We start from the raw sequence: 19,966 nt of genomic DNA, 5'->3' as shown, positions 1-19,966 counted from the left end.
GCTACACACAGCACTAAAGGTACTAAGTGCTAAAAGTACAACCTTTTTGTGGTCCTTTGCGTCGCAATGGTACCTATTATAAACACATTTGCTGGGAACATCACACTATACAACGCTTAAGACAGATGGGAAATGACTTTCACAATAATGTCGCCCTACAATAGTAGTTACACGTTGAACACATTGAACAAAGAAATACATAATGAAATGAGTTAATGAAAACTAGTGGGGTCTTTCTTCCACAAGTTAATATGTACGCGCTAATCTAAAGAACTACCGGACCAATTTGAAAAATTCTGTGTATCAAGAGTAGTGTGCTGTGTTAGAAACAAATTTATCAAGAAAAGCCAAAAGCTATTTCTTATTGCAGTGCGTGGAATATTTCCCACGGGACAGCAAAACAGCTCTCAGAAACTAGTATCTTAACAATACTAAAATTATTTCTTTCACAACGAACTTTTGCTACTTAACAACACTACTTAAGTCATGTCAAACTAGCGCCCGGGTGTCACCATTGTGCGGACAGCCCCGAGGACACGGTGGACCACACAGTCCAGGTGTGCCCCGCATGGGAAGGGCACCGCCGGGTCCTCGTCGAGGCTTTGGGCGGCGGCGACCTCTCGCGTCCGGCCCTGGTTCAGGCCATGGTCCGGGGCGAGAGGGAATGGGATGCCGTCGCCTCCTTCTGCGAAGCGGTCATGCTCGAGAAGGAGGAGGCGGAACGCCAGAGAGTTCGCACCTCTCATCCCGGCCGCCGCGCTGGACCAGGTAGACACCATGGGCGCCGGGTGTCGCGAGATGACTCCCGGCCACCGTAGGCGTGGGTCTGTGGGCGGTGAGTTCGGGTGGCTCATCGTCCCTCTGTCTTTCTAGACGACAGACCCGTGTCGACGGCGCGCGTTGTTCCACGCGCTCCTCAAAGAGATGTCAGCAACCCCAGCGGGGCCCAGCAGGGCCAAGGCCTGCCGGGGCTGCGGGTTGTTCGAAAGAGATACCGCGGCCCTGGTACATAAAAGGCCTATGACGGAACACGACGATTTTAGTCAGTAAGAGTCTGACACTCCCTCACCGCTGCTAACCCACAGCGGGAGGGGTCATTTGATGATTTTACGTCGCTAAAAAAAAAAAGTCATGTCAAACTACGAGCGTCTTTGTCGCACTTAACTAATAAGAGGAAACTTTTGATATAAATAACTTATGTTGACTAGCGTTCTTCGACATCAACGCAGAACTTTAAAGTATCTCTAGGAGTTTTCATCAACACATAAAATTCTCAATCTCTCTTATACTTTCAGAAAACAAAATCATCATCTGTCTAGCCTTTTCCCAACTATGTTGGGGTCGGCTTCTATTGTATCTATCTAGAATTTTACAAGAAGCGACTGCCTATCTGTCCTCAAAGTAGTCCTGGGCAATCGGGTAGGTACAAATTGGTAAGGTGTTAGTAGAAAAACAAAAATGCTTAAGATATTACAAAAACCCTAAAAAATAATATTGAAACCCAAAACGTTGGAAAATATGCAAATAGCCGTCGTGCGTTCATTAAGGGTCCGCGTGTTGTATGTGAAAGCCTCACGATATTAAATTGCCTTGTAAAATAGCCAGCAGCGGTATTTGATGGCCGTTAGGACGTACGGAATTTTTCGTTTTATTACAAGCGCATACACAAAATACCGCAAAAATCTCTTATGCGGAAAAGGATTCGTTTTGGTTACGGATGGTTTGTTTTGAGAATTATTATGAGCGTTGTATCAAAATACAATACGAGTAATTAGAGATGTCATACGCAGGAGCGTAATTGCTCCTTGGCAATTATTAAGTCCAGAAAATATTGACATCAATCACCATTATACCTGTGTGAAATCATTTCAGAGATAAAGTTTTTATATCGAAAAGAGAAACCGGAACTAATTATTGTTAAATGTTCAAAAGGACCAAAATAAAATGGGAAATCAACGAGGAAATATATTCCATAAGGAAAATTAATAAAACAAAATCACGTACCTATTGTTATGTACGCACACCACAATTTCATGTAAATTATATATTGAAAACAATTTGATATTTTAACGACATGAAAGTTACATCTACATTCCTACAATACAATTAAATGGTGATTATTTTTCTGAAATATCATATTGCTTTAATAAGTCCGTGTGAAAAGCCTATTCAAACAAAATTGGACCATTACAGGAGCATGACTTTAAGTAAACCTTTCAGAACTACACATCTTTAACCCAACCAAATACGTAACAGAACCAAGAATCCTTAACCAGCCGACTACAACTCATAACATCTACAAGTATACATAGCTACACAGTTTACAAGTACCTACCTACTCATAGTACGGTGACAAGTTAGTACCTCGCCCGAAGCGGTATTAATTAAAGCGTTCATTAATACCCGCAACATGTGCTCGATAGTACTCAACTATTGTCTTGGGGTCTATTTTGAATGCGACTGTACTGTGCTGCTGTGATGTAAGCTATTTTAACTTGTGTATATGTTATGGACCATGTGATTAATTCGGGCATTATTTATAATGCCCGAGCATTATGAATAATGTCTAGCTTTATCGGGCCAAATGATTAATAACTATCTTAACTTCATTATTTATCACATTGCACGGGCATTATTATATTGCTACATGACAGTTGGGCAATTTGATAATAAAGCTACATTTTATGCGGTGCGAGGGTGGCAGTTGTTCTCATAAATAAATCCTGTTACTTGCTACATATTTTATGATTATTGTTTTAAATTATATGTTCTATTTTAATGGGAAATTATAAGTCTAGCCACAAAATTATTTATTGGACAATTGTCATCTAATTTACTAACTCGGCCTCGTTTTTCTTGATCTAATTTTTCTTGGCTCGTTTTTAGGGTTCCGTACTTCAAAAGGAAAAAACGGAACCCTTATAGGATCACTTTGTTGTCCGTCTGTCTGTCTGTCTGTCTGTCTGTCTGTCTGTCTGTCTGTCTGTCTGTCTGTCTGTCAAGACCCTTTATCTCAAGAACGCGTGGACGTATCAAGCTGAAATTCACATGAAATACTCAGGTCTATTGTCCCTTTAAGCTGTGAAAATATCAAACTTCTAAGCCAAGCCAATCAAAAGATACAGCTGATTATGTCGATATTTTCAACAAATTTTCGACACTCGCAAAGGAATCAAAACCTACAGGATACTTCCCGTAAACTCAGAGTCTTGAAATTTGGCATAAAGCATTGTCATATAATGCAAATATAGGAAAAATTACGAAAATCTCATTTTTTTAGTTATATAATGTAAAAAAAAAAATTTTAATAAAATGAAACTTACTACCTTATTTCTCACAAACGAATAAAGGTATCAAATTGAAATTTATACCAAATACCTAGGTCTATTGTCCCTTTAGGCAGTGAAAAAATCAAACTTCTAAGTTAACGCGATCAAAAGATACAGTAGTTATACCGACACCTTAGACGAATTTCCGTCACACGCTAGGGAATCAAAACCTACAAGGTACTTCCCGTGAACTCAGAATCTTGAAATTCGGCAAGAAGCACCGTTACATAGTACAGATAAAGGAAAAATTGCGAAAATGATAAATTTGAAGTTATATAAAATATTAAAATATTATCAAATCAAATCAAATATTTTCCTCATTTCAATGGGGAATTTAAACGACCGAGTTTGACGGATTTGAGAAAACATTTCTTTGTAGTAAAAGAGTATACTCGCCGTTTATTTCCATTGTCATCAGGTCAGGATCTGATGATGGAAATCCTGAGAAATCGAGGGCAACTATCAGAAATTGTAGGCATGCATAGGATTAAAACGTGATTCTCAGATGTATGTCTGGTGATACTATCAAACAGTGAAGGTTTAGAGCTTACCTGATGATGGAGACGTCAGAAAGTCGAGAGAACTCCTCAACGGTATGTTTTAGTAACGTCGTGTTTGGGCTTATATTATTCGTATTGACGAGAACTTTTCACAAAAGTTAAAAATAAAAACTTTTTACAAAAAAAAAAAACAACTTCTAAAAACAACAAGAAAACTGTTTATATGCATTGGTCTACATCTCGGTGGTTAAATAAATATAGATGCATTCTCTAGACACCGACTTCTAGACCGATGCACCTATCATCTTTTTAATTTCTTTCTTGCTTTTGTTTTCTTGTTGCTTTTTTATATGTTTGAAGTTGGATTTGTTTGTAAAATGCTACAAAATAAAATAAAGCCGACTTTATAAAACAAAGAAAAGGACAGAATTACACTTTTGTCAAGGCTCTAGAAACGTAAAGCCAGCAGCCCCGAATCCTACACTCTAGCAGTCGTTGTTACAATTCGACAGTTACAAGTCGTCAGGCAGTTTCGGTAAAAACCTGAAACAGGGGCTCGTTAGGTGATTAATCCCTCAAAAATAAAAGATCCCATTAGTACTGAATTCTCATCACCTAAAATAAAATAAGCTGCAACACAAGGTTACGTTATAAATTGTAAAGGAGTTCCCATAACTATATCTGATCTTTGCTATCGATCCCACAATGGCAGTCAAACTTATCTATGTGGAAAGTGAAGACTTCGCCAATACGAATAAAATAAGCCCAAACACGTGGTAGTTGCAACATACCGTTCAGGAGTTCCCTCGACTCTCTGTAGTCTCCATTATCAAATCAGCTAAAAACCTTCACTGTTTACCAGTACCCTCAAAAATACACTCACATGTCTGGTTTTGACTCGATGCGTGCCTACAATATTCAAGAGTTGCCCTCGATTTCTCAGGGTTTCCAGATCCTCATCAGATCCTGGTCATCCGAATTGACATCCTCCTTCTTTATGAAAACTCTTTAACAATAAAAACTAGCATTGCAACCTGTACAATCCTCTGAAACTGCTTGTCTTTTATATTTTTCAAACGATCTTTGATAAAATATTTATATTCAAAGAAACGTCATACCATTCTCCACGATTTAAAACTACTTTGATTCATGTCCGCCAGTTTTTACAAAATGGGTCAGATATGCCCAATGACCTTAATTAGCTATTTTCAATCAGATTTCTGAATGATGACTACAAAATGTTGTATATAAATAACTTTAATAAAATAACTTTTACAAGGTACTGGCCTACTATTTTAGTTATATTATAAAATAAAAAATATTAACTCTTTTGGTCTCACAATAATCATAACTACATATAATTAAGCATTTTGTAAACATTTTGTAAGGATTTGCATCAATAAAGCATTTATTTATTTGTTTATTTATTTAATTGTTCTTAACTGAACGGTTGGCGCGAGACTCACTTTTTATCTATACAAGATTTGTACGGAACCCTCGGTGCGCGAGTCCGACTCGCACTTGGCCGGTTTATTTTTTATGGTAGAACTAGCTTTTGCCCGCAACTTCGTTCGCGTGGAATAGTGACTACCAGCAGATTTTTGATTTGACCAATAGATGGCGCTATATGTCCGGAATAATTTTAATTATAAAAATAATAGTTTTTTTGTAATAAAAACTATCCTATGTCCTTTCTCAAGTTTCAAACTATGTCTGTACCAAATTTCACACAAATCGGTTCAGTAGTTTAGGCGTGAAGAAAAGACAGACAGACAGACAGACGGACAGACAGACAGACAGACAGAGTTACTTTTGCATTTATAATATTAGTTTGGATTTAATTTGAATTCAAAACATTGTATTGAAAACTGAACTTAGTGACGAAAACGAATCGCTGCAAAACCGACTCCACGTAGTCTTGTCTGCCCTATCCCTAGAGTGCAATTCAAAACCGCGTAGGCGCGGAGGGGCGAGGCAGCCTGCCGTGACAGAAACCATGCTTGCTGCATGTGGCATGCTTACTTCTATGCTCTGTCAATTGATAAGGGATGTGTTATATTTAGTTTATTTTAAGTTAAATGTCAACAACAATAAAAAAAATGAAATTAAATATGTTTGTATTACTTTGCCCAAAAGGTCACGGGCAATATGTATAGTGCCCGGTCAACTTGATTATTTGAATAATTATTATCAAATTGCACTCTCATATTGGGCATTATTCATAATGACCGGGCATTATGTATACTGCCCAATTTATCACTTGGTCCATAACATATAGAAGACCAGGGTTTGTTATGAAGACTTCATTTGTTTTGTTTTGTCTTATAATTCAGCTTGTATTTCAGTTTGATGCAGTTATTTTGGTAATTGTTTATTGCTTACTTTTTAGCGTAAGGTACTTTTTATGTTCTTTTGCCTTTTAAATTACACGTTAGAAGCCGTTCGATGAATTTGAGAAGACTCTGACGCTAGAGCTCGTTAGGTTATTTAGTGAGCTGTGTCATTAATCAGTGTTTAATCAAACATGCAGCTCACTCAATAAGAAGAACACAAAATGCAGGTATTAAGAGTTCAATTCATAACAGATAAGGTGTTGTATTACTTTGTTTTACAATAAAGTTTAAGATAGGAATTTACTACACACTAAAAATTTCTTCTTCTTTTTTAGTAGGTGTCTTTGAGACAAAGAATCGTGTAAACGTTGACGAAATATTGTTTTCCTGTGTATCAAAACACTTATACGCATGAATGTCTATGCTTGATTATATTAATTACCTTAAGAATCTTTTGTCTTTAAGAACCGCCTATAATTTGGTGAAATTAAGACATAGACGATGTTGTTTTACTAGTATAATGCGTAAATAATAGAAAACAATTATAAGAAAGCTATTAAAAACATCAACAATTTGCCTAAGTAACGCTGCTCAGTTGCATTATGAAGCTTAGTCAGTTTATAAGTGACTATTACCTATTAAGATGAAATAATAGTACATACGTAGAGATATTGTTATAAAAACCCATTTAGTATTACATTTTTAAACTGTATAAAACAATTGCTTTAGAATGCGACAGAAACCGCGGGAATCGGGAAAATTTTACCGGCGGCTTTTCGACGGCTGAAAAATGCCTATTTTTATTTGAATGGAAATAAATCTATCATTTTTAATATACACGAATAAAAAACTAGTAAAGTGCTTTGTCAGTTCCTAATTTTGTTTATCTACAGTTATTACTTTAGGCGCCTTTTCCTTTAAAAGCTGAATAGCATTAGTTAGCTAACTCTATTTATAAAACATTTTTGAAATTCGATTCAAGTTAATTAAGACAGCCTTATTATTTGGCCCGCTTTGGTAAATCAAAACCATCCTGAGGTTCTTAGAAGAAAAGTTACTTTTACTCAACAATTTTAAGCTTTAAAAATCGCGTTAATTTATTCTATTTAATTAATTAATTAATAGATACTTAAATGAGTTAGTTATGTTATAATACATATGTCTTTATATATGTTTGAACGATGTAAAAAGGATAAAATATTTGTATGTTTATCAGTTGTCCAGTACACATATTAAAAGCGCTGCTTAGCTTAGGACTAGAATACTTTGGGGGAATTATTGACTATATTTATTTATAAAAACAATATCAGTATTGTGATTCAAAAAGCTACCGACGGTTTTTACACTTTAAGTTGAAGCCAATACATTTGTATCTAATTATCAAGTAAAACAATGTAAGCAGAACTATTATTTACGATTTATTAAAAAGTTATTTTAAAATACCTATACCATGAGTAGGTTTAATAATAATTTTTGTAAAACACGTCAGTAAATATCAAATAGTCGTTCACTGTATTGTAAAATAAATCAAAATACATTCTCGATTTATTTATTCACAATAAAAACTCACAACAAAAGCATTCACTTAAAAAATAAAAATAACAAAAAATAAATAAGCCAAAAAATCAAAAACACTTTAAAAACGACACTTAAAACTTAACACTCACCTCGTAACTTAAATATTAAAATACAAATGTGTAGAAAATATGAACGTGCATGTATGTGGTAGTCGCGACGGCGCGGCGGGCGCGTGGCCCACCGCAAGCGGACTGTCTCGGGGCCGGGACGTGGAGACGTCCGCAGCGACGCGCGTAGGCGGGCGTCTGGGCGAGCGCCGGCCGCACGCCCCCCCGCCCGCCACCCCGCCACACCTTGCCGCTTATTAAAAAAGTCCGACGGAAAAGGATTTATGCCTCCTTGGAATTCGCTTGACGGTTGACGGTTGTGTTTTTAATGATTTGCCAGTTGTAAGGGAAAACATTGTTTTATGGAAACGAGATTTAATTTTCTTATTGTTGAGGCATTTTCTGTAAAGTAAATTTGAGTTTATATTGACTTTCAGTAGTGAGACTGGAATAGCCTTTTACTTAGCTATGGGACAATATAGATTTAAGTTCCTCAGCTAAGTACCACAAAACAGAAACATTCCTACAATTACCAAGCTTAGAAACAGCATTTTCATGTGGAAAAGCATCAAAGCAGTCTATGTATCATGAAATCACTTAAATCGAAGATTACTTTAAAAGCATTCCTGATGCTGTTGTAACTGAAAATATTTCTTCAACATTAACAACATTTTTAACGTCCACAGTCCTCTATCGCGGTTAGTAATAACAAATATCTATGAAAATTTATATTCCCTTTCAAGTGGAGATTCTGAATTAATTTTACAAAACATCAAACGAAATAACTACTTAAAAGCAAGTTTTATTCATTGAATATTAACGATCAAAGTTTTTGGTGTTCTCTTTGAGAATTATTTTGTCTATAGAGCAAGTATGTATTCATGGGATTAAAATTTACTGATAAATATGAATATTGCTCCTTTTGTCCCAAGAACAAACTGCAAAATATGGATGATATTTAATTAAATAATATTTATACATATAAGATTTTTACTACTGTCTGTGAGAAAAACCCAGTTTCACCCCTTTACGGAGAAGACCAAAACAGAATAAAAAGTAAACGAAAACAAAGGCGTATTTCCAAAAATATCTGCTGAAGTGCGTGGGACTGAAACCGACATCAACTTATTTTCATAATTAAAAATGTTCCTTCTTGTTTTTATATTTGTTTTTCGCTGAAATTGGTAAACATTGATGTTAATTCTGTATCTTTATTATGATTTATCAAAATTGATTCCCTATTTTAATTATGCTTAGTTTTTAGTCTTGAAAAAGATTGAACAAAATTGCATATCATTAGTATTTGTGTTAATAATCAAACTACACTTTTTGTATATAAACATCTTTCTAACTAATATGATAAATGGTAAGACTTCTGCTTGAACAAGCTTATTTCATGAACAATATCCTTTAAAGTTAGATATGTCATTCGATCGACGAATCTAGTAAGTCTACTAAAGGCTATAAGTAGACCTGTCATAAAGCGCGTGAAACCACTGTTGAAAGCTAGTGTATGTATGAATCATTAGCGTATTTGTCCATAGTAACACGTTTAGAACCGTTACCGAAGCATGAATAGACAACATTGATTATTTTGTAAATGTCCACCGAATTATTTGGGTCAATACTGATGTGGCGGTGTGATTGGAGTTCTTTGGGTCACGTCGTCATGTTCTGTAAATGGTTTGTTCTTCATATTTTTATTCCATACTAATAGTACCATGTGGTTTCATTCGCATTTTAGGAGTCTACTTACCGCAACTGGGTAAAATTGGTTTGTAAACTGTAATGATAGTGTGTATGTTTTTAAATAAATAAATAAAAATCCTAACCTTTTCAGGCTTTGGAGAATTTGAATTCCTCATTTAAATAGCTTCGTTAGATTTGGCGTTAAAGATGACAGACACATAAGTAGTGAAAACTGACTGAATATAAAAAAAATATGACTAAAATTTACACAAAAAACCCGTGCCATATCCTATACAACAACCAGTAGTACGGTGCAATAAATATTTTTATACACACACGTTCACAAAATGATGTTCTCAATGCAGTATGCTTCTCGCTGAAGACTTGTGCAAACTTGTACAATGAAGTCGCCGGAATTCACAGCTTCTTTGTACAAGTTTGGCAGCTCGTGAGTTTCGATATATGCTAGAGAGCTGGCCTTTTTTTAAGCTTCTGATCTTGGTGCATACATTTTTATACCTAAGTCAAAATCAGTAGAGTGCATTTTGGGGGTGCTGTCATTCTTGTAAAATTTTGACATTAAAAAGTGCTAATCGTATTAGCCTACTTTAATAAATGATTTTGACTTTGACTTTGACTTTTACCGTGTTCTATTTGACTAGACGTTTATTTGTAAAAAAAAATGTAACTTCTATTTTTCAAGATTGTTTTTTATGTTTTTAAATGGTTAATTTATTCTTTGTGATACACCATAATAATAATTAACAACCCTGGAAATCACAAACACAAATTAAAGTACTACTGGCGGTCTTATCGCTAAAAGCAATTTCTTCCAGACAACCAAGATCATTTTTACTCCACCTAATTACTATTCATATCATTTCCACCTCATACCGACTACGCCAACTTGGCTAAAAACCCTAGTATAACCTCAAACACAAACCTCCTTCGATCATACAGCTTTAAACACTACACCTCGACGCGCCTGGACTTGTCTAATATTTATGAGAGTGTAACAGTTCCCGGTTATCGCGGGCGACGCCGCGGCCTGAGCTAGACGGATGCGCGACATTATTCAGCATTACTGCTCACTTCACGTTTATTTTCCACTTGTAGTTTTGTGAATATATTTTCTTTTTTTTAAGTGAGAAAGTTGGTGTTGTGTTCGCGACTTCGTTCGCATGGAATAGTGAATTCCGGCATATTTTTGGTTTGACCAATAGATGGCGCTATATGTCCGGAATATTTTTTTTTTGAAATAAAAACTATCCTATGTCCTTTCTCAAGTTCCAAATTATGTCTGTACCAAATTTCACACAAATCGGTTCAGTAGTTTAGGCGTGAACAAAAGACAGACAGACAGACAGACAGACAGAGTTACTTTCACATTTATAATATTAGTTAGGATAATTAAAGGTACAACATACAATTCAAATATGTATTCTGTAAAAAAAATAAGAAAATATTATGTACAGCTTTCGCAGTAATCTAGAAATGGTTCCCCCGTTTTATTATGTAACAATAAATACTTACGTAAGATGACCCTAACCCCACCTTTCCAATCCCCATTTGACCTTGAACAATGTCAAAGAACTATTCCGCCCATGTGATTGATCTTCCTACCCGCATTATCTTGATTAATGTCTTTGACGCCAGCTGTCCATACCAAACGTTACGGTAAACCTTCACTTATACTATTTACTATACATTTGGGGATCCACTATCTTTTTTCATCACGGATTCTCAGAAATATCATTTGTAAATGGTTCTTTGAGTCTGAGCCTTCGATTAATATCGTCTCATCTCTTTGTGTAAGAAAACGTAATGTTATTGTAATATGTAAATTATTACGCACTTGTGTGTGTAAATTACAAATACTACAAACGCATCAGCTGATTGCCAGACGCCGTCAAAATATACAATAACGTTGCTACGCCACGGCGTAGCTACTACGCTCGTAGCTCGTAGCGTCTACGCCCACGCGTAGCAGCCGCGTAGCTTCTACGTATTACGGCGGGATCGAAACATTCCGGCTGTCCTAGTTTTGGTATTTACAAGACCAGTATTACATAGTATGTGTATTTTAACATGATATGGGTTGAGCAATATTTGGTTACTATTATTTACATTAAAACAAAAAAAATATAGAATCGCATCTATGTGTTACAACGTCTTCAAAATTCAAATTATATAATCATGTGTCTTGTAGGAACATTTTTACATTATGAATGTTCTCATAAAACTTGTCAAGTTGGCTCCGTTTGTAGGAAACTATATCTCTTTCAACATTTCTTCGTGTAATCATACGCTAGGAATATAAAAGGAGGAACGTACTTTAAGGAACATTTTAGTGATGAAAACATACAATTTATTAAGTTTTATAACACAATGATATTCATGTTATGTCATACAACATTACATTTACTTGACAATGACAGCATGTATATTTTATGTTCTAGTTTATCAATTTCAACATCTTAATTACCAAAACGTACGTTTTCTTTACTAAAATCATGTATAAAATAAAACTAAAAATTGCTGGTTTTTCTGATAGCAGAATTTCAGCAATGAATTCCCCTCTCCTTTCATCTAAGATAAATCAAACGGTGACTATAATACTCATGTTTGTCCGCGGCTTTGTTCGCTTTTCTAATAATATATTGTTGTTCAACTCTGTGAAGGATTTCATGACGGTCCGTTATTTATTACCGCCGAGGTAAATAGCTTTAGAGGTGGGCTTTACGTCATCGGTTTTATCGATATTTTAAAGGTAATTGCGTTTTCTAAAATAAATATCCTTTTAGGTCAGTCGGGTAAAACTGTATCTACCTACTAATTTGACGACAATTTTTTTTTAAGTTGATACTCTCATTGTCATTATTCTTTCATTTTGAAACACTCATACAAGCATCAATCACGTCCACTAAAACTAAAACCCTTTCTCATCACATAGCAAAGTCATTCTCACTGAATCCAATAATTAAAAATATCCCGAACAAAGACCTTTTTACTCATCAATCAATCTATCGATAAAAAATATCGATCGAGTGTTCAGCACTAATCATCGCGACGCCAATCAACGGAGCGCGACGTGAAATTCAATTTTAAATTTGGAATGCCAATGTTCGAGTCCGTTGAGATCGTACGTCATCGAACCAACTCGTGCGATGGCATGCGGAATGTTGCTAGTGATGTGACAACCTGGGACTTGAAGTTGCATGGAGAATATTAAGTCAAATAAGTTATTGATGATGTGGATGCAACTTCAAACAATATTATTCCTATAATTTGAAGTTAATGATTTAAGGTATTTGTTCTTTAAAACTTATATTGCAAACCTTTTGAAAAACGACTAAAGTGAGGCTTATAGCTCTACAACACAACAATGGTTCAGCATTTCTATGAAGTAGTAGAAGACAAGTCATTGTAAGATCATTCGTTTCTTAAAACTGAATCTAAATTAAAATCCTAAGTAGTTAAATCTAACACGTACACTAATAAACAAATTTCCAATCCTATTAATTAAACTCTCATTAATAATTGCATTAAAATATCCCAGCACAACAAAGGCTGTATAATTACAAAAGGCTGTATTCTCGCCATCACTAGCACATTAAGATCGGCCCGATACCGCGGTGTCGCGCTCTAATGGATTGATTCTTTCTCCAAATGGCCCCGACTGATACTGTCGCCGCCTGTACCTGATTTATTTCGTTCCAATGCTGATGCGTTTAAAGTTATCTAAGATATTTGAGGTAATTATGAATTTTATGGCTCTTGGTGATAGTTTTTTTTATGATCTAAGATAGTGAATGAAAGATTTTGTGTTCGTGCATACAATGCATGCTTATGAATTATATCTAGTGCCTAAGACTCATAAAAAAATGCATCTAGAATTTATTTATTTATGATTATAAAAGAAACTAGAGCCAGTAAAAAACTGCTGTATAATATGTGACTCCATAGCACTTATCTATATGGTAACACCCATACATGAAATAATATTACAAATTCGAAAGTTTGTCAGGTTATATGGATGGACGTATTTATGTGAGTATTTCGATATGTTAATTACCTACATTTTCACATTAAAACAAAATTACTGTATGGATTTTAATGAAACTTGGAAGTAATGTAGCTCATGATCAGAATAACATACATATGTGTTTTATTTATACATGAATTAGTCTAAAGAGCAGGCAGAAGTTAGTATATTATACATGAAAATGTCCAATTAAAAGAAGGAAATTCAAAGTCTTACAATTTGAATTCCTACAAAATATTTTCATTAGATAAAGAATCTTCAAACATTTAGTCCGGCTTGACGACGGAGAGGACAAGAGAGCAATATAATCTAATTACTGATTAAAAAGCCCCCGAGAACTCCATCAAAATCACTCTCAGTCGTTTGAAAAGATACAGATTATCTGTAGATGAGATCTCAACTAAATTTTGTTTTGAGATTTACGATTGTAAGGTAATTTTCGTTCTTAAGGAAGCGGTCCTTTGAGAGCGTTATCACACCGGTGGATTTCAGCTACGGTTTCATTGAGTATATTTTTTAAAAATATGTGTAAGCTAGCGGGTTTTGTCGCGCATGTATGTTTGGCTTTTCTATGCACAACACAAAAGGAAAATATTTGTCGCGCTTTTCCTGGTCTTTTGAGCTGGTAGTTGTCAATTGTTTGCTGAAGCGTGTACTATTGAAGCGTTGCCGTAAGGAAAACCCAAGTGGAGAATCGGCTAGTGTGAAATTTCAGTTAATGGTCCAGTAAAATTGAGGTAACTTTGACATTTGGAAAGGTCGGAGCTGTGGCTTACTAACGTAACAAAGTAAATAACTTTGAAGTTTCAATAAACTAAAGGTTAATACAAAGTGCTGCTTTCGTTTTGTATTTTGTATTTAATTTACATTTACTTTGCGGAATAAAAACGTTTTTGTTAAAAAATGTTTCTTTTAACTAGTTTAATATTCTTATACGATTCATTATTAATTTACAAGAACAAACATTTGATACATAAACAAAAGTTACACTAAATAAGTAAACTATGGTAATTAATTCATGATAAAGAAAATGGTAATTACATACATGTACATGTACATATACATACAATGGTGGTTACATACATTCAATATGAGCATGTCTGTCATTGAGCCATAATTACATCAGTATGAATTCGTCGCTCAATTCTGTTATCAAACTTCAATTATTCGTACTGTAACGACCGTCAAAACACCGACCTTTCACTTCAGCCAACAGATAAACGTCTACACACATAAAGTTCAAATCCATTTTATACAAAATAAATATAAATACACGAGTGAGCACTTCATAGAAAATGGTGAAAGTGACGAATTCGCATTAGCATCACAAAGCGAAGCCTTCGGACTTAGCATAATGTAGGCAGGTCGGCTCAGCCCACATTGTAGTTAGGCTACACACTGATTTCAATGTTACGACCATCAGGTATCGATTTGAATCGAATTTATGAATATTCCGTGTCTTATAACGATGAGAAACAATTTTGAAAGTTTATGACTTCGGAAAGCTCTCTGTTTTAGTAATTTATTTTCTATAGTTTCATCGTAATATCACATTCGTCCTGAAAGAGCTACTACATGCACGCATATAGGTTATTTTACGTCTCCCTGCATCAGATGTAGTAAGTATTTAAAATTGGTTCAACTCAATGTAGATAAAAATTTTGGTTTGCTTACGGCAAATGAAAAACAAATTGTGGTAGAATAAGTTATAGCCTGGCAAAATCAGAAGTCCATCTGTTCTAAAATAGTTAAGAAAGCGTTTGTAGTCCATAGTTGTTTATAGTCTTGTCAAAAAGAGTACCTTTTCTGTTCCTATTCTAGTTGACAAAGAAAATCCGGGAAAACAAAACGTTCACAATCAAATACTTGCAAAGGTTTCTCCACATTACAAATAAACAAAACACTTCGAAGTTCATTGTCCCCAAGGATTTTAAATCGTAACTTTTTCCATTCAAAACAAAAGAAACAAAAACAAACGCTGAAACCGGCTTTTCAATAACTTTCCCATTTTCCTGTAAAAATGAAAGTTGGAAGTTAACTGCGCAGTTAAGTCGGACCATTAAACTCGAGTTAAGTGACGCCATCTCGCGAGATGCAGCATCTCTTGCAGCTGCTAATGTAATTATAGGAGCCGCTAATTAACTAAGGAAACGTTTTCTCAACTTACTGAAGTTCTTTGAAATTATCATCGTTAGTTCCGTTGAAAGTTTCTCGCATAATTTCATGATATTATTTTAATTACTACGTTTGTAGGTCAAATGTGGTTTTTAAGATTTTATTCAGCGTTTTAATTTCCTTTCAAACTTCATATCCAAACAAATAGATTCATAGTTTTATAAAATAACCATATTATAATTACCAGCTTTCAAATTGGATTCCACTTCATTTATCAGAAAATATTTCCTCCTATAATCTAAAATACCTTCTCACTGGAGTGATACATACTTTTGAAATTTGACTTCCATAAATTGCTTTAACTATACTTACTGTACCTTTAATAGAAGCAAGCCTCAATTGATATTATTTAACCAAATCAGACTACCGCAGTTGTCAGAATTTCAGTGTCAAACAGAGGAAGCATCAGACAGCCGGGAACAACCCCGGGTCAAAGTTGACAGAATCAATGTACCACGGAACCAAATACAACTGATTAAAAAGTTAATATTGATATTTCTTTGCAATTTTTAATTTTACAAGGTCATACTTTTATAACATCTAAACTATTAACTTTTATCGAAACCAAACTGTTAATTTAATTGCTCCGCTCTCTAAATTAGTTGACATTTGATCTTAGGTTTTACGCCGGTAACCAGGGTAGGTAAGTTAGGTACCAAGGTAACCGTTATTAAGTTATAAGGTCTCTGATTTTTTTTGATGACAGACCCGTTATTATTCGGTTCAATAGCTATAAAAACGTAATGAAGTACTAAGTAGTAGGTGCATAGCTCAGAGCTCATCTTACACATGTAACAAAGGCGGTATTGTTATCTACTAACACAGCTTTCCTTCATTTATTCGTGGCATAGTAACAAAACAAAACTTTTTCGTTTCTTTCTGATACAACCATCAATTTCCCTCCCTGTCTCAAAATGTTATTAAACAGTCAATATTATAGCTAGTATCTAAATAATAAAATGTAACTAGAAAGTAATTAATGATTAAGTAAATAGTTATTAATTAAAACTCGGAGATAAAGGTATTCCTTCAAAATATTCCACTACGTACAATTAATCCATCAAAATTGTAATATATTTATTGTAGTGATCCATATTCCGATGTAAAAAATAGGGAGTAGTATTAATTCCGTACCTCCGATTCTGTCTAATTATATAATACATAGATTATTGGTCTTTTTGCTATATTATTATAATTTACTAGCTTCTGCCTGTGGTTTTACTCGCTTCCTGAGGGAACTACGGAACTACCTCCCAGTCTTGGATAAAAATAGCCTATATGTTTTTCTGTAACCTATGTTTCGGCTAAGTATCATCAAAATTGATAATTAATTTGAGAGGAACAAACATCCATACATGCAAACATCTCTTTTGTAGGATTTATCTAGGAAGATAAATCAGAATGTGTAGTACATATGTTCTTAAGAAGACAGATAGCTGTGTCTGGCCTACATAGTGTAACTACTAAGTAATAACAGTATTTTCAGGTTAGACTAGTTCTCCGAATTTCGGGTAATACACTAGTCGACCACATTACCTACTTATTGACTGATCGTCTTAGGTCCATTTGATTGCAAGTATACTATCTTACTTGTTTGAATAACTGTTTTTTTAGATAGCATACCATGACAGCCTCTAACGTACCTTTCATCTTTGCTGTATCTGGTGCTACTTTCAAACTTCCTCTAATGTAATTATTCGTCACTTTAGCAATAATTCTTGTCACACCACGCATCCATCTTAACATTCCTTTTACAACTACATGCACTCTTTTCTCGTACGTCTTTTTCAGTGTCCAACACTCAGATTCATACAGGAAGACAGGTCTAATTATCATTTTCGTCATCCCTTCCTCATTGTGTATAATTGTATATGAATACCAATCAACAGCTACCTAAATGTATTCCTAGAATGCACCCAACACTCACACAAATCAATGAGCAATCATTACATTACCCACACATACACATTGAGATACAATTGGAATCCGGGTCGTTAATTAACAATATATTGCCGACTATAACGGTCCTATTGCTAACCATAGCTGAAATACTAGAACAAAATGATTAGCGGACATTTCCTAACGCAAAATCTCCTAAGAGAGAAGCGCCAAAATGCGGGTGTTGGGGGCAAGGAACGTTACTAGCTCCGCCCTTACACGCCTTCTATGGAACTCGCCCACTATTTTCAAAATCAAACAAAACACCATTCAATCAAGAACAATCTTTGACAGATTGTTTTTGATGTGACAAAGAACCCGAATGTCTCGTAAGTTCTAGTAACTGATCACGCCTACCGTACATTGCTTGACCTACAAGAAGGCGCTTGACCTACTTTGCTGGCCTCTCCGCTGGCTTTCCTTCCTCCGTGGCTCTACTCCATATAGTTGACAGCATTACGTGCTCCCGGTGGCTTTCACATGGTTATTGACTGCCTCAATGACCATAATAGGCTGTTATTAGTATTAATAGTTAAGTTAGTGCTGAGAAAATTGCCTAATTTACATTCATCTTTTAAAAAACATTGTTTATTACAAGTACATAATATTCGCAAGAAGTACGATAATTGCAACTTCGAAAATAATCAAAATGATAGTACTTACATTAAAATGTAAAGATGAATTTAAAGTTTATTTGAATGAAACTTCAGTAAAGTCTACTTAAAGAAAATAAATTGAAATATTTTCAGAAATTCGTGCTAAAGAGTTATTATTTTAATGAGTATTTTATTGGAAGGCTAATCAGATTTAACAGTAACATAATTATGTAAATGTCTCGGTATCCCAAAACTATAAGACAATACGTCTTATAGACGTATAGACGTTATAAGACGTATTTGTCTTATAGTTCCAAATTATAAAAAAAAATCAAAGTAAATGATAATTTTTAAGACCATTTCTTAAGTTTGAAGAACTTTAATTTTTATTCCACATATCGAGTAGAATCCATTGCTCGAAGGCTCGGCCAATGTACAAAATGATGGAGCGGTGACATCGTTACCGAGCGCCCACCAATCATTCCATATTGCCACGAAACCTCACTAGCCCGCATTACAAAACTACGTGACAACACATAATATATTATACTAAACATATATAAAGATTCCTACATAAAAATTGGGCCCTCCGCTACGCATCTTGAATATCAACCGCGCGATACAACAAGATATTTATTTGAAAACTATCAATACAAATATACTACAATCTGGACACGTGGGGAAAACGAACAATCGATCTAATTTACCACCCTTATTGCCATGGAATAAGAATCATTTTACAACGACTCCTTAGGTTCTTTTGGTGAAGTCTTGGAAATCTTTATTAGTGCAGTCATCATGATCCTTATTACAATGGGTTAAAGTTGTAAATTGGGTGGTATGGCGGTAGTTGCAAAAACCTGTAAGACAGCAAGTTCGTATCGAAAAGTATTCGTTTACATTGTACACAGTCGATATTTTCTGATATAAAATCAAATTCTTATATTCCCTGTAATACCTATACGAGTATTATTTTGTGTAAGTGAAAATGGTGGCCTCAAGTGAAAAAGTATGACCTTTTCGCATGTGTGATGACATTAAAAGTTTCTGTGTTAGAAATAAATATAAGAATGAAAAAAATGGGATGTTAGAAATGTGCTTTTCTCCAATTATAAATAAATAAATAAATAAATAAAAAAGCCCTTTATTCCGAAAATAATAATACTAATATACATTGAGTTTTTCTTATAATATATCCCTGACTTCGGCGTGCCTATTGGCAAAGGCCTCCTCCAACAATTTCCACTGTTGCCTGTCCTGAGTAACCCTTCTCCAGTAAGGACCTGCGGTCCTCTTAAGCTCATCTTCCCATCTAGAGTTCTGTCTTCCTCGGTTTCTCTTACCATCTCTCGGATACCACTCCGTTACCTTCCTGCTCCATTTTCCTAGTTTATCACGCATCATATGCCCTGTCCACCTCCACTTCTGTTGGTCGACTCGTGTTAGTACGTCCGTGAGTTTTGTTATTGACCTTAGGTCGTTATTTCTTATCTTATCCTGTCGTTTATAACCGGTCAGGCTTCTCTCCATTGCTCTCTGTGCTACTGCCAGTTTTTCTCTTAGTGCTTTTGTGAGGGTCCAGGTTTCGCATCCGTAAGTTAGGCAGGGAAGTATACAGGAGTTGAATGTCTTTCTCTTCATTGAAATTCCCAATTCTTTAGATTTCATTATTTCTTTCAGCGCCCAGTATTTCTTCCATCCACTGGCTATTCGGAGGTTGATTTCTTTTGTCATTT

General features: G+C 35.0%; 1 protein-coding gene across 1 annotated transcript in view; it reads right to left on the bottom strand.

Annotated features, from left to right (window-relative positions):
* Positions 1 to 7,976, bottom strand: part of LOC126053717 (atrial natriuretic peptide-converting enzyme) — a 76,963-nt gene extending 68,987 nt beyond the window's left edge. Inside the window, exon 1 of the mRNA XM_064043739.1 lies at positions 7,830 to 7,976. The gene's annotated coding sequence lies outside the window, so the exon portion shown is untranslated. The remainder of the gene's footprint in view (positions 1 to 7,829) is intronic.
* Between the last annotated feature and the right edge of the window lie 11,990 nt (positions 7,977 to 19,966).

Source organism: Helicoverpa armigera, chromosome 3, assembly GCF_030705265.1.
Source record: "Helicoverpa armigera isolate CAAS_96S chromosome 3, ASM3070526v1, whole genome shotgun sequence".
NCBI classification, from domain to species: Eukaryota; Metazoa; Arthropoda; class Insecta; order Lepidoptera; family Noctuidae; genus Helicoverpa; species Helicoverpa armigera.
The sequence above is the reverse complement of the archived record's forward strand: the minus strand, read 5'-3'. Positions and strand labels throughout refer to the sequence as shown.